The sequence below is a fragment of the Pristiophorus japonicus genome, chromosome 14, assembly GCF_044704955.1.
Source record: "Pristiophorus japonicus isolate sPriJap1 chromosome 14, sPriJap1.hap1, whole genome shotgun sequence".
NCBI lineage: Eukaryota > Metazoa > Chordata > Chondrichthyes > Pristiophoridae > Pristiophorus > Pristiophorus japonicus.
This window is the reverse complement of record NC_091990.1, coordinates 187,566,215-187,578,123: the sequence shown is the minus strand read 5'-3', so window position 1 is coordinate 187,578,123 and position 11,909 is coordinate 187,566,215. Positions and strand designations below refer to the sequence as shown.

Here is an 11,909-nt window from a genome sequence, read left to right as displayed (position 1 = left end):
AGAGAGAGAGACAGACAGACAAAGGCAGAGAGAGAGAGACAGACATAGGCACACACACTGATAGAGATACTGAGACACACACAGACTCTCGCACACACTGGCACTCACGGGCAAAAGGAGAGACACATACAGAGACAGTCAGAGACACAGATTCTCTCTCTCTCTTACACAGAGAGACACACACACATATACAGAGAGACACACATTACAGAGAGAGAGAGACGCACACACATTTCCAGAAAGAGACACACACACACATATATACAGAGACAGAGAGAGAGAGAGACACACACACAGACACACACACATATATAGAGAGACACACACACACACACAGACACACACACATATACAGAGAGAGAGACACACACATATACAGAGATAGAGAGAGACACACACATACATATACAGAGAGAGAGAGTGACACACACACATATACAGAGAGACACACACATATACAGAGAGAGAGAGAAGCACACACATATACAGAGAGTGACACACACACACACATATATACAGAGACAGAGAGAGAGAGACACACACACACACAGACACACACACATATAGAGAGAGAACTGTTAGTGTTAGTGTTTATCAGAAGAATCACTCAACACGGTTCCAACGCCAGTGTGGCCTTTATTAACGCCAGCGGGGAGGAAGTCACAGGACTGGATCCAGGCTTCTCTCCGCCGAACAAAGAAACTCATCGATATTTATATGTTTTACAATAATTCATTACAGTTACTCAGCCCACTTCGGCTGGACACAATCCAATCATAATGATTATAGATTACATTTTGTTTTAAATGGGCCAATAGAATTAACCCTGGTACATCAGGGGGCTGCATGATCAGTTTGTGACAGTTGGGGGCAGATCCCTATCTGTTTGATGCTCTCCAGGCTCCCCTTAACTTCGTTGCTCATGGATTCTGCTGGTGCCTAGCTCCTTATCTCTATGGTTGCTAGGCACCCTATATGGGGGTCACTGACTTGAGGACATTCCGTACTAGGTACCGCAGTGTTCTATATACTATCTTGTCTCAAGCTGTTGATTCAAGACATTCCTGAGACCAGGCTCTGCAGAGTCAGTGCTCAGTCAGCAGCTTTAGCTAACTTGGCTAACCGAGCTCCCATCATGCTTGGACAGCCTTTTTATATGTGGCCACTTTAAGCCTATATGAGTTTAGATATATTCAGCAGGTGCCTAATGCCTACAACAATTCCCCCCTTTCGGTAAAGGGACTAGTCCTAGTCCCCCTTTAACCGACCGCCCTACCTTTATTAGATTTTGTGCACGGCCCGGTACTCCCTGCCTCAATGTGCTGGCCAGTCACGTGGTTTCAGGAGTCCCGGTTACTTAAATCAAATTGACAAAGGCCAAATCCTCCTGCCCCTTTATTAGACAGGCTTGTTTAGTATCCGGGGGCCGGGCATGGGTCCCTCTTCGTTGTGCGTGGTGTCTGCATGCCTAGCAGGCCATTATGCCCCATGTTATTGCCAAGATCAATTGTATCCCGACCAGTATGTGTGAAATTATTCAAATCCAAGGATGGATGTTCACATTTATTCCCCAGTCCCAGACCTTTCTCCACCAACTCTGACTTTGTAAGTCTACATCGATATCTTCTTCCAGTACTTTGATTTTAGTTTGCAGTTGGTGGTAGAGCTTTACGGATTGACCCACTCTGAGCCTCAACTCTCGTAATACTTCGGTTAGATGTGGAATCGGGACCTGATCTGGCTCGTCATAATTCTGTAAATGATCATGGAGCTGATCGGTTACATCAATAACTTCGGGCTTCCGGCGCCTAACCTGGGTGATATGCGCTTGCTCAATCGTGACAGGTCATAGTGGTGTAAAGCAAAAGTTTGGCTGTGGTATAGGGCACTGCAGGTCATTATACTGGTATGAACGCTCTGTGGTAGAGATGCAGTATCTTCCCTTCCCTCCGTAGCCTGCCGTCGCGAAGTGCCTGTGTGCGGGCACTATTTCTAATACACACCCGTCGGTTTAGTTAAACCCGCACCCGTCTAGCTCACCTCGGCCTATCGGGTGAGGGCACACTGTGATCTCCCCCCTTTGCTTGCAATCTGTTAGGGAAATCCCGGTAAGTATGTTGTTTCGACGAACGGCGGAGGTGGTGGTCAGATAGTAACGCATGGAGACATTTTCCCGTATTACTCCGATATTCTCTAGTTGGTACAGGGGGAACAGTCCTGAGTCCGGCGTGGCTATGGGGATCATCAGGACTATCCCTATCCCAGTATTCCTTCCCATCTGGCAGTCTGGAATTGCTGGGTATACTCGGGTCAGTCCCTTCAGAGTACAATTATCCAGTGTCCCCCTCTGGTTAGCCAACTGAGCTAAATGTGAACTGTCCATCCAATCGGGTACTTCCCCGTATTGGATCTGGTCAAGATTCTGGCGGATCTGTCCCACCATCCACAGACCATAAGCGTGACAGAGTTGCCCCTGTCTTTGCTTTCCTGTATCTTCTTTTTCTCTATCAATGAGGTGATTGATGGTTTTGGCGTGAGCTTCCAGGACTGAGATGTCATCCAACTGGATTTCGGCACCCTCCTTTCTTAGGTTGGCTTGGTCTTCCTGGTTTTGCTCCACCCTCTCTAATAACCTCTTCATCACCCCTCTATGCTGTTCCACCCTCTCATTTAACCCTTGTATATCTATCGAGTTTACTACGGAGGTCCCTGTATTGAACACGATGGCAATATCATTAACTATTTCCCTCTTGACCCTGGGGGCTGACCCCTATCCCCGGAATCTACTGGCACCCATTGCATCGGCAGCCTGCTGCATTACAACTTTACTTAATACATTGTACATCTTCCTTGACTGTTCTGTACAGTATTCCGGCATCTGGATGCCTGAAATATTGATCAGGACAGGCACAATTTCATGTTTAACATTATCATACAATAATTCCCCTTCATTGTACATTACAATCCCATTCTCTGGTCCCTTAGTAGTTATGGGACAAGGCAGTTCCTCGGGCAATGTAGTGGTTTTTATGGGGCGCGGTGTCGGAGGGGGTGAGAAGCATACATACAATGATATTGCAGCCGCCCCCACCTCCTCGTAGTACCCACACAGCCCCATTCCCTTCTTGCGGATGACTGATTGCTGGGACTGTCCCGGAGGCGCGCAAATTATGCCGAAAGTACATTCATCGGGCCCTTTGACATCCCTCCGTTTAATGCAGTTGCTCCTTATACCGTGGAGCACTGTACACATACCCGATTCTTATTAGGATTCACTTGTAACCATGCATTAAAATAAGTCCTGTCCTTGCTCCAGTCCTTGGCTGCTGGGATGCACATTCCATCCGTTAAATTAAGCAAGACTCCATAGTTCATGTAGTTGTTTATTTCCTGAGTGCGCTGCAATCCGTTGGTATCATCCAGTGTTTGCGTGGGTCTTGAGGTTCCCAGTATCATGAGTCCCCAAAGTCGGAGTCACCACTGCGGTCCCATCTTGGTGAGTGTTTTATCTGAAAATGTTAAACAGATAGCCTGGTCATCACCAGGTGTTAGGTTCTGGTCTACTTGTGTCACTGTCACTCTGTGGAATCGAAGGTAAGGATTAGGTTAACCATATTCTTTATAGTCGTACCATCTCTATCACTTCATGTCCCTGACTGGGCTGCCGTCGGTTTTGCGTTTGAGCCTGCTGTGCTCGAGCCTGCACGATGACCCATCTAAATATTATCCAAACTCCAATCAACACCAATGCCACCATTATTCTTCCAAACATCGTTGTCTGCTTTACCGTTAGGTTGGGTTTGTGGACTACACCTACCTACCGTGGGGTACATTGGCTCTATTGCCATAGGTGATGGTGCTATGGCTGCGCACTGCACTATCCGTCTAGTCCCGTTTTTTTTTTAAAACATCTCTTCCAGCCTGTTTATCTTAGCTTTTAACTCTTCAATTTGTTTTGTTTGAGTATCTATTTCTTTATTGTATCAGGCAAGTATTATTACATAAGCTAGTTCTGCTTTTATTTTTGTTTCCTCTGTTAGGTGAGTCTTTTTTCTATTAAGAAATCCAAACTAATCATGTTCAGTATAAAACGGCTGTCAATGGAAAGGGTTAACTCCTTTCCAGATTTGTAAGAAGACCTGATGTCATTACGTGACTTCACGTAATCATCTGAAAAAAAAAAGTCTTTGTGCCTTCAAAACTTGCTTAGAAATTAGGAATCCGTTAAACAGCATAAATAATAAAAATCTTCTCATCAGGGAAGACAGCATTTTTGAGTAAACTCCAATGTTTTCTTAACTTCTAATTCAAGTACTTGCCAAAGAAATCTTTTTTTTAAATTGATTTAAAACGCGACCACACATTTTTAATAGCAATTTTGTTTACTGAAATTCAATTTTGTTTTTTTTAAATTTCTCTCTTTCTCCTCGTTATCTTCAAATCCCTCCTGCTTGTTTAGACTGTTCGGTACTTTTCTAGATAAACACTGTCCATTTTGGAAATCTTTTCAAACTGCATTGAAACTTTCTCATAATTTAAAATCATTATCAATGTTGAGGGATTTTTTTACCTCTTCCAAATTTCTTTTCTTTTTTAAATTAAACCAATATCTTTTTCACAGCAAACATCAACTAGTATTTAGTAAGTTATGTCTTTTTCCATCACAAACACATTTTTTTTCACTTATTTAGTCCGTTACATCTTTTTTTTTTTCTTTCTTCAAATTAGGTTTTGTATTTTACACTGGGGGCTCGTAACTCCATAAAGTTGTTAATTTAAAATCATTTGTTTACTTTCAAAGTGGCGTCTTTATCTTTTTCTTTTCTCCATAACTGGAATGGAGTCTAGCTTTGAGGGTTTGAGGGCTGCTTTTCGTTATCTCAAAATGCTCCAGTTTCAAAGTCTTTACTAAAGCTTGCTGTTTTTAACATTTTTCAAAAGTCCCTTTTACACCTTCGCAGATAGCTCGCCACTCGCCCAGGAGTTTGACCTGATCAGATTTAATTTAATAATAATTTTTTTTTAATCCACCTCAGTATTTTCTGTGCCTTCTCTGAGTATCTCAAAATCCCAATTCAAACTTTGTAATTTCAATCTTTATTTAAAACTTTTTAATTTTTGCTAGAAGCTCTTTTTTTTTAAAAGCATTCTTTATCTCATTCCGAGACTAAATTTATGTCTTTCAACCCAATCAATCATTGCATGTTTTCTTTCGGCAAGTAAGTGAGCATGTCAAATAAATCTTTTGCTCAACAAACCTATCCTTTGTACTTTTCCTAGCTCCGTAACTTATCATCCGAATAAATCCACACCTGCGTTTCTAACTTAAATGTCTTAAAACTTCCCACATACAGGACAACACTACAAAGGGTTAAAAAAAACTTTCACTCTGTTTCTAAAATAAACAGACACTTGCATTCCTCTTTCAACCAGGCTTTCGGAACATGAAAACATAAAAAATTCATTCCGCAGTCAAAAATCACACAGGCACTTCTCATTTAAAACAGACGTTCGCAAAAGTCTCTCTTCTTTCCTATTAATTGTTTGGCCGGCTCTATTCCTCTTCCATACTTCACTTAAGGCAATCACCGTCAGTTTTTTTTTATTGATTAACTTCCTATATTAATTTACATGGACTCGCAGTATCAAGACCACAGCCTTTTTTCTTTTTTTGACTTTCCGTTCCTTCTCCCACCATTCGCGTTGGGCTGCTGGCAGGTCCTGAGTATCCTACCCTGCTCTAATCATTTTCTCGATTAATTTCTTTTGCTTTTCTGCCAGATGGCGGGTAACGGACCCTTCTGATCCCCACTCGAGGTTACTTGCTTTCATGGCCATTCCTGGGTAGGACTAGAACCGTTAGGAATCTACTCTCAGAGGTTTGCCTTTTACCTCGCACAACTTGTCTCTGGGCTGCTGTCAGGTCACAAGTCTGCTGTTACACAAACTTATACAATTCTTAAAACGCGTTTAAGCAATTCCCGCAGCGCTTTACGTATCCTTAACGTTGGTCCGACCCTGTTCACATGTTTGGATTCCGTTAGCCGCAGTACACCGCTTGGTTCTACCCCGGGGTATATTACAAATTACACTGCTGGGTCCGGAAGATGCCTTTCAGTATCACGATCCCACGGTCCAAGTGTGTTCCCGGTACCTACTTAATTTCTGGCCGTCACGTGGGACTAAAGTCCTCTTAATTCAGGCTCAGGCTAGGTGTTTGAGATATTGGACCGTCTCCTTGTGTCGATCAACCAGCTTCCACCTTCCACACCCTTTATTTAATTTTGTTTAAGATATACTCACCCGGTTTCTCCAAGAGCGTCAGCGACCCTGAAATCCTGTTCGTGACGCCACTGTTAGTGTTAGTGTTAGTGCTTATCAGAAGAATCACTCAACACTCAGAGTCGGTTCCAACGCCAGTGTGGCCTTTATTAACGCCAGCGGGGAGGAAGTCACAGGACTGGATCCAGGCTTCTCTCCACCGAACAAAGAAACTCATCGATATTTATATGTTTTACAATAGTTCATTACAGTTACTCAGCCCACTTCGGCTGGACACAATCCAATCATAATGATTATAGATTACATTTTGGTTTAAATGGGCCAATAGAATTAACCCTGGTACATCAGGGGGCTGCATGATCAGTTTGTGACAGTTGGGGGCGGATCCCTATCCGTTTGATGCTCTCCAGGCCCGCCTTAACTTCGTTGCTCATGGATTCTGCTGGTGCCTAGCTCCTTATCTCTATGGTTGCTAGGCACCCTATATGGGGGTCACTGACTTGAGGACATTCCGTTCTAGGTACCGCAGTGTTCTATATACTATCTTGTCTCAAGCTGTTGATTCAAGACATTCCTGCAGAGTCAGTGCTCAGTCAGCAGCTTTAGCTAACTTGGCTAACCGAGCTCCCATCATGCTTGGGCAACCTTTTTATATGTGGCCACTTTAAACCTATATGAATTTAGATATATTCAGCAGGTGCCGAATGCCGACAACTGAACGACACACACACATATACAGAGAGAGAGAGAGACACACACAGAGAGACACACACACATATACAGAGAGAGAGACACACACACACACGCACAGAGACACACACACATACCCACACAGATACCGAGACACATACACATACAGACTCTCGCACACACGTGCACTCATGGGCAAAGGGAGAGACACGTACAGAGACAGTCTCTCTCTCTCACACACAGACAGACACACACACACCCACATAGATACAGAGACACATACACACACACACAGAGATAGACACACACACACAGACAGAGAGACTCACACACACAGATACAGATACCGAGAAACATACACACGCAGACTCTTGCAAACTCTGGCATGCATGGGCAAAGGGAGAGATACATACATACAGACAGAGACACAGATTCTCTCTCTTTCTCACACAGAGAGAGACACACACATATACAGAGACACAGAGAGAGGGAGAGACACACACATATACAGAGAGAAACACACACACTCACACACACACACACCCACACAGATACAGAGACACATACATACACACACAGACAGAGAGAGATAGACACACACACACCCCCACACAGATATACATACACACACACACACAGAAATTGATGGGATTGAAGGCCGATAAATCCTCAGGGCCTGATGGACTGCATCCCAGAGTACTTAAGGAGATGGCCTTGGAAATAGTGAATGCATTGACAGTCATTTTCCAACATTTCATAGACTCTGGATCAGTTCCAATGGAGTGGAGGGTAGCCAATGTAACCCCACTTTTTAGAAAAGGAGGGAGAGAGAAAACAGGGAATTATGGACCGGTCAGCCTGACATCGGTAGTGGGTAAAATGATGGAATCAATTATTAAGGAAGTCATAGCAGCGCATTTGGAAAGAGGTGACATGACAGATCCAAGTCAGTATGGATTTGTGAAAGGGAAATCATGCTTGACAAATCTTCTGGAATTTTTTGAGGATGTTTCCAGTAGAGTGGACAAGGGAGAACCAGTTGATGTGGTGTATTTGGACTTTCAGAAGGCTTTCGACAAGGTCCCACACAAGAGATTAATGTGCAAAGTTAAAGCACATGGGATTGGGGGTAGTGTGCTGACGTGGATTGAGAACTGGTTGGCAGACAGGAAGCAAAGAGTAGGAGTAAATGGGTACTTTTCAGAATGGCAGGCAGTGACTAGTGGGGTTCTGTGCTGGGGCCCCAGTGTTTACATTGTACATTAATGATTTAGACGAGGGAATTAAATGTAGTATCTCCAAATTTGCGGATGACACTAAGTTGGGTGGCAGTGTGAGCTGCGAGGAGGATGCTATGAGGCTGCAGAGTGACTTTGATAGGTTAGGTGAGTGGGAAATGCATGGCAGATGAAGTATAATGTGGATAAATGTGAGATTATCCACTTTGGTGGTAAAAACAGAGAGACAGACTATTATCTGAATGGTGACAGATTAGGAAAAGGGGAGGTGCAACGAGACCTGGGTGTCATGGTACATCAGTCATTGAAGGTTGGCATGCAGGTACAGCAGGCGGTTAAGAAAGCAAATGGCATGTTGGTCTTCATAGCGAGGGGATTTGAGTACAGGGGCAGGGAGGTGTTACTACGCCTGGAGTATTGTGTACAGTTTTGGTCTCCTAACTTGAGAAAGGACATTCTTGCTATTGAGGGAGCGCAGCGAAGGTTCACCAGACTGATTCTCGGGATGGTGGGACTGACATATCAAGAAAGACTGGATCAACTGGGCTTGTATTCACTGGAGTTCAAAAGAATGAGAGGGGATCTCACAGAAATGTTTAAAATTCTGACAGTTTTAGACAGGTTAGATGCAGAAAGAATGTTCCCAATATTGGGAAAGTCCAGAACCAGGGGTCACAGTCTAAGGATAAGGGGTAAGCCATTTAGGACCGAGATGAGTAGAAACTTCTTCACCCAGAGAGTGGTGAACCTGTGGAATTCTCTACCACATAAAGTTGTTGAGGCCAATTCACTAAATATATTCAAAAAGGAGTTAGATGTAGTCCTTACTACTAGGGGGATCAAGGGGTATGGCGAGAAAGCAGGAATGGGGTACTGAAGTTGCATGTTCAGCCATGAACTCATTGAATGGCGGTGCAGGCTCGAAGGGCCGAATGGCCTACTCCTGCAGCTATTTTCTATGTTTCTATGTTTCTATGTTTAATATAAAACAAAATGGAGATCTGGTCCTTCCAGAAATTTCTGCAACAAGCAGTTGGTTTGCATAAGCAACTAAACCTGGCTTGAAATGGCTGATAGCCACCAGACAGTTAGGAGGCAAGTCCTGCTGAGACAAGTATCCCCCATGTTGCTCTCCTATTGTCTATACGACACCAATTCCACTCCACCCCACCCTTTTCGAAATACTGAAACCACCAACCATTATCTCTTGTAGAGACCTCATCCATTTGATGCAAAAATATAACTGACCAGGAAACTGAACAATCCTGACACAATGCAATGCCGGTAATAGCTCATTACCACACTCTTGTCGAGTGATTGCCGACTGGCCAACTGCTAACCCTGACAAAAGGAAATATCTGGAAACCATGTCAGGACAAGGATGTAGTAATTAACTCTTTATCTGTATTCACTGACTGCGAGTCATAGCCAATACACAGGGAGAGGCCATAACTTGGGTTTTACAGTATAAATATCTCGAGAAATTGTACCATTTCGGGGGGTCTCCACATAGCCTTTGACTGGGTGAGACCTTTCCCCTTGCTGCAAATAAATTAAAGAAACTTCTGCCGGAGCTGAAGGTGTCTGAGTCGTTTATCGGGAGTCGCTATTTTGACAGTTACTTCTTGGAGGTTCCACCGAGATAGAAACATAGAAACATAGAAAATAGGTGCAGGAGTAGGCGATTCGGCCCTTCGGGCCTGCACTGACATTCAATGAGTTCATGGCTGAACGTGCAACTTCAGTACCCCATTCCTTACTACTCCCCCGAGTAGTAAGGACTACATCTAACTTCTTTTTGAATATATTTAGTAAACTGGCCTCAACAACTTTCTGTGGTAGAGAATTCCACAGATTCCCCACTCACTGGGTGAAGAAGTTTCTCCTCATCTCGGTCCTTATCCTTAGATTGTGACCCCTGGTTCTGGACTTCCCCAACATTGGGAACATTCTTCCTGCATCCAACCTGTCTAAACCCGTCAGAATTTTAAACGTTTCTATGAGATCCCCTCTCATTCTTCTGAATTCCAGTGAATACAAGCCCAGTTGATCCAGTCTTTCTTGATATGTCAGTCCCGCCATCCCGGGAATCAGTCTGGTGAACCTTCGCTGCACTCCCTCAATAGCAAGAATGCCCTTTCTCAAGTTAGGAGACCAAAACTGTACACAATACTCCAGGTGTGGCCTCACCAAGGCCCTGTACAAGTGTAGTAACACCTCCGTGCCCCTGTACTCAAATCCCCTTGCTATGAAGGCCAACATGCCATTTGCTTTCTTAACCGCCTGTTGTACCTGTATGCCAACCTTCAATGACTGATGTACCATGACACCCAGGTCTCGTTGCACCTCCCCTTTTCCTAATCTGTCACCATTCAGATAATAGTCTGTCTCTCTGTTTTTACCACCAAAGTGGATAATCTCACATTTGTCCACATTATACTTCATCTGCCATGCATTTGCCCACTCACCTAACCTATCAAAGTCACTCTGCAGCCTCATAGCATCTTCCTTGCAGCTCACACTGCCACCCAAATTAGTGTCATCCGCAAATTTTGAGATTCTACATTTAATCCCCTTGTCTAAATCATTAATGTACTATGTAAACAGCTGGGGCCCCAGCTCAGAACCTTGCGGTACCCCACTAGTCACTGCCTGCCATTCTGAAAAGTACCCATTTACTCCTACTCTTTGCTTGCTGTCTGCCAACCAGTTTTCGATCCACATCAGCACACTACCCCCAATACCATGTGCTTTAACTTTGCACATTAATTTCTTGTGTGGGACCTTGTCGAAAGCCTTCTGAAAGTCCAAATACACCACATCAGCTGGTTCTCCCTTGTCCACTCTACTGGAAACATCCTCATAAAATTCCAGAAGATTTGTCAAGCATGATTTCCCTTTCACAAATCCATGCTGACTTGGACCTATCATGTCTCCTCTTTCCAAATGCACTGCTATGACATCCTTAATAATTGATTCCATCATTTTACCCACTACTGAGGTCAGGCTGACCGGTCTATAATTCCCTGTTTTCTCTCTCCCTCCTTTTTTAAAAAGTGGGGTTGCATTGGCTACCCTCCACTCCATAGGAACTGATCCAGAGTCTATGGAATGTTGGAAAATGACTGTCAATGCATCCGCTATTTCCAAGGCCACCTCCTTAAGTACTCTGGGATGCAGACCATCAGGCCCTGGGGATTTATCGTCCTTCAATTCCATCAATTTCTCCAACACAATTTCCCGACTAATAAGGATTTCCCTCAGTTCCTCCTTCTTACTAGACCCTCTGACCCCTTTTATATCCGGAAGGTTGTTTGTGTCCTCCTTAGTGAATACCGAACCAAAGTACTTGTTCAATTGGTCTACCATTTCTTTGTTCCCCATTATGACTTTGCCTGGTTCTGACTGCAGGGGACCTACATTTGTCTTTACTAACCTTTTCTCTTTACATATCTATAGAAGCTTTTGCAATCCATCTTAATGTTCCCTGCAAGCTTCCTCTTGTACTCTATTTTCATTGCCCTAATCAAACCCTTTGTCCTCCTCTGCTGAATTCAAAATTTCTCCCAGTCCCCGGGTTCGCTGCTATTTCTGGCCAATTTGTATGCTACTTCTTTGGCTTTAATACTATCCCTGATTTCCCTTGATAGCCACGGTGTACTCTCTACCCTGTGAGTAAAACGGATACAGGCATAGTGC

At 43.9% G+C, this 11,909-nt stretch overlaps 1 long non-coding RNA gene across 1 annotated transcript; it reads right to left on the bottom strand.

Annotated features, from left to right (window-relative positions):
- Positions 1–3,370: 3,370 nt before the first annotated feature.
- LOC139279568 (uncharacterized) lies at positions 3,371–6,466 on the bottom strand. The gene is made up of 2 exons (XR_011596506.1): positions 6,304–6,466; positions 3,371–3,509 (listed from the first exon to the last, which is right to left on the bottom strand). It is a non-coding gene; the product is annotated as an uncharacterized lncRNA (long non-coding RNA).
- Between the last annotated feature and the right edge of the window lie 5,443 nt (positions 6,467–11,909).